At 32.4% G+C, this 4629-nt stretch overlaps 1 non-coding gene across 1 annotated transcript; it reads left to right on the forward strand.

Moving 5' to 3' along the window:
- The first annotated feature begins 4167 nt into the window (after positions 1–4167).
- TRNAR-UCU (transfer RNA arginine (anticodon UCU)) lies at positions 4168–4240 on the forward strand. Its single transcript has one exon. It is a non-coding gene; the product is annotated as a tRNA-Arg (tRNA).
- Positions 4241–4629: the final 389 nt, after the last annotated feature.

A 4629-nucleotide genomic window follows, 5' to 3' on the forward strand; every position in this document is an offset into this window, starting at 1 on the left:
CCGCGTCTGAGCCCCCTGAGAGCATCATCCGAGTAAGAAACGTCGTGAGATGGGCTTCAGGGTCCTCCACCCCAGTGAAAGACGCTTTCACTGCCACAGTGTTAGCTGGGACCACCGAGTCCATGATCTCTTGGGAAAATGGCATAGGAAAGCTGTCGGTTGACTTATATACGGCCCCACCTTTTATACGGCCCCACGGTGGGTGCCAAATGATCCTGCCGGATGACTTAGCGTAAGAGTGTTGCCTCGTCACGATCTTCCTCACCAGCTTGACACCACGTGCCCTCCAAATCCACTCCACAGATAGCCTCTCTGGGAACCTGAAAAACACACAGTGGCGCCTCTGCGGCCGGTGGCGCTCCGACGCTCAAGTCAGTGACAAGAACACCCAAAAACTAAGAGAGAATATGCTCTGTAGGACCGTACTGTAGGCACACAACCCTAGCAGTATCAGCCGTAATGAAAACGTACCTCTGCAAATTCTGTTAAGGTTACCTTTATAGCTAGGTTTCTTCTCTCTCCAGGCCGTTATGCTTTTGGACGCGTGACTCGCATCCAGCCCTGCACGTGTCGCCATCTGGGCTGGGATAGCAGGTAGCGCCCAGCCCTACACGTGTCGTCATCTGTGCTAAGGCAACTTGAGCGTCATTTCTCCATTGCTCCCAACCCTACACGTGTCATCATCTAGGTTGGAGTAACTGGTGACATCCAACCCTACACGTGTCGTCATCTGGATTGGGGCAACTTGAACGTCATTCTTGTGTAGTAACCAGTCGCACAGTTAAGTCCTCAACTTAAGGAGCAACCTAGCACATAATGCGTTGTGAAACACCACCCGACAAGGCGAGTATCGGAGGCAACAAAGTGCATCATCTCTGTGATATCGCTCGTCGCGAATGGCACCCTCCTTACTGCTACGCCATGCATGTTCTAGCTGGGGAAACCTTGCCACCAACGAATGTCCACTCTGGGAATCCTGTCGCTGATGTGCAAGGTGTTCCCCTCAGCCCACTCGACCTTCATGCCCCATGCTGGTGCCACAATCGTCTTACTGAACTTACACACTTGAAATTACCCTTCTGAGCCTTCAACAGCTTTAACTAAGTTTACTGGGAGATCCGGCGATGTGCTCCTTGTGGCGGCGTGTAAACCACCCGATCTCCTAGCACTCTCATACGGCGACTGCGACGTAACTCTGGTGACCGCCGGTTACGCACACTAGAGATCGGAGAGCGCCAATTCAGCGATCGGCGACTATGCCCACTTCTGAATCATTCATCTTTTCTAGCCTACGCGTTCCATTGAGCACGCCCCACTCGAGCACGTGCAAGACACGTCATCACGCCTGATGACCTGGTCAGTACAGTTGGCAGGAAAAGAATCCCAACAATCAATTTTGGACTAACCATGAAGCAAATTTTGTCCTATGTAGTACATTTACAACCAAATTTATTGAACATCAATAGAACAAATGTTCATGTTACAAAATAAATATCTCAACTTATGAAACTAAAAAATGAAGAAGTGATAAATATGTAGAAAATCATATTTTTAAATAGGTAGTAATGCAAAAAGTCCTTTCGATAGTAGAGTTTCGTTAAGTGTTTGAAATATGCTCACTTTAATGTTCGAGAAAAGTTCAAAGACAACTCAAGGAAGGAAAAAAGAAATACATTCCTCAAGATTCTTTTCATAATTTTCTCTACTAATATAACCATTTAATAGGTCCTGATCATACAAATGTCATAAATCAAATCAAAATTAGGCAGTTGATTGTTGAAAAATGCAATTTATAACATTTATAATTTCCAATTTACACTTTTTTTGAAAAAATAAAGAGTATAAAAGTTTCCTCATTGATTTTTTGTTGCCATATACTGTCGTTTCACTACTTTTCAGGTTGAGACTTTTGTGTCTTAAATGTTCCAATTATATAATTCCTTCCAGAAATTCTAGTAATGCACACAAGAATAAATATAAAACATTTGGATGCACACAGAGTTGCAAACATGTAAGAAAGGAAAATAAAATAAAAAGTGTTCCTTGCCTTTTCTTTCAAATCAGAAGACAAACTCTCATGTTCAATCATCTCGAGTTAACTCTTCAACATTCTCACAAGGAGTGGAGGTTAGAGTTAAATCTTCATGTTTCTCAATCTGAAGAACTTCATGTGGTAAAATCTGTTGGGAAAACAAAAACCATTTTTACATCATTTTCAAGAGATGGAAATTACAAAATATGTGAATTATAATAGATAATACCGAAATAATTTAAGGAAAACTATAAAAATAAAATAATTACAGGTAAAAAATATTTTTGTTTTAGGAATAATTAACCCGTTGAATGGTTACTTTAATCAATACATGATAACCAACATTATATACTTATGGTAAAACAATTATTCTTTGAACACAATTGATCAGTTCAGTCAATACATGATAACCTGTTTTGTAAAAATTTATCGGGTCAAGATTATTAGTTAATAATGTTCAAATTCAATCACAATTTATAATCTATTTATTTCGATACTTAAAACCCATCACTAAATTTCCTTTATCAATTCAATATAAAGCAATTATACTTCCTAATAGAATGAATAAGTTAAAGAATAATTTAAAGAATTTCAAATTACCTCTCATCTATATTTAAAGACTATATTTATAACAACAGATAGAGTTTGTTAAATAATTGCATTTATATTATATAACCTATTTGAAACCCAAACTGGGTCTTAATCTCAATATTCAACTGAACAAATTTAATAAACATCAATAAATAATTTTAATTTTCTTTCACTAAATAATAATTAATTAATAATTTTCTTTTATAAAAAAGATTTTTTTTCCAAGCTCATGCAATAAATAAATAACACACCCAGTTAAAGAATGTAACTTTCCTTCATCATTGTGACACATTCTCTTATTATTCTTTCCACCCCACAATCATGATGGCAGAACATTGCAAATGGTATAATAGTTTTAAATATATATTTTTTTACTGTCTAAAATTTAACACATTCATGCAACAAGGTAGTTGTAACAATTGAATATTGGAAGAATCATTTTTTATCTTACAAATTAAACTTAAAATATGTGTATGAAATTTAAACCACTCAATGTTCATGATTGTGTGAATGCATCAAATTTGGTAAAGAACATAAGTTATATATATATATATATATATATATATATATATATATATATATATATATATATTACAAGAAAATCATGAAATAGAAACCAATTTTTAGAGACTAAAATAATTAGTTACAATAGGAACTAAAATAGAGACCATTTTAGAAACTAACAAAAAAATTGGTTTCTAAATTAGTTTCTATTATTTTCTATTATTGTTAAATAGTTTTTAAGTTGGTATCTAATTAGCAACTAAGGTTTTAGATACCAATTATTTAGTTTCTAAATTTAGTCTCTAAAACCTTGGTTGTTAATTAGATACCAATTTAGAAACTATTTAACAATAATAGAAAATAATAGAAACTAATTTAGAAACCAATTTTTTTTTCAGTTTCTAAAATGGTCTCTAATTTAGTTACTATAATTAGTTTCTATAAATTGGTTTTTATTTCATGATTTTCTTTTATATATATATATATATATGACTCAAATAAGAAAGAGATAAGAGAGCAAATAATAATGAGAGTGAGACTTTGGAGACCCACCTGAATGTGTGAAGGAGGCTGAGGCCAAGGAAAATCATAAAAGCAAGAGGGACGTTAAAATATGTATTTTTTTAAAATTTAAGACATATAAATAAAATTAATTTCAAATTTTAGATATTGAAATGTAATATACACTAAATTCTAATATATACATATATATATATATATTAATAAAATAATATTAGTTTCAATCCTTTTAAATTATAATGTTATTTTTAAAATTTGGTTGACGCATAAAGTTTACTGTCAACTTAATCACTGCATACAAAACAAGTAAGTCAAAATTTGACCTACTTTAGTTGAATCTATTATCTTCTCAATATAAATCAGTTGATTTTATAAGCTAATTGAGTTGGTCCATCAAATTAGACCTATTTTATCACTCTCTTTATGTGAGTATGTGTATATATATATTTCTTAACTTTTCCTTAATTTTTTTCTATTGTAATTTTATTCTTAATACAGAAAAATAAATATAAAATATAAATGCGCTTATGGCCTAATGGATAAGGCGCCTGACTTCTAATCAGCCGATTGTGGGTTCGAGTCCCACTTAGCGTGTTTTTTTTTTACCTTTATTTATAAATATTATTAACATTACTTTTAATTCTATAATTTTTTTTAATTTATATAACAATAATATTTAATTTAATTAATTTTTTTTATTTTTAAAATTAATTTTTATTTAGTAATTAGCTTGTAGTACTATGTCCACTTATAAAAATTTTAGAGTAACTTTACGTATGCTTGTAGATAAGAATCATGAAAAGCATATGCAACAAAAATTATGAGAAAATAAAAATTATTTTAAGCTAGAACTCTATAATTTATTCATAGGGCATAATAAGCTCAAGAACATGAATAAAAACCCCTCAACTAACTAATAGTTTAAGCATATTTTAATTATATAATTTTTTAAATAAATAAACACTTAAACGTATCTTTTCAAC

The sequence above is a fragment of the Phaseolus vulgaris genome, chromosome 4 (genome assembly GCF_051622355.1).
Source record: "Phaseolus vulgaris cultivar YP4 chromosome 4, ASM5162235v1, whole genome shotgun sequence".
Lineage (NCBI taxonomy): Eukaryota > Viridiplantae > Streptophyta > Magnoliopsida > Fabales > Fabaceae > Phaseolus > Phaseolus vulgaris.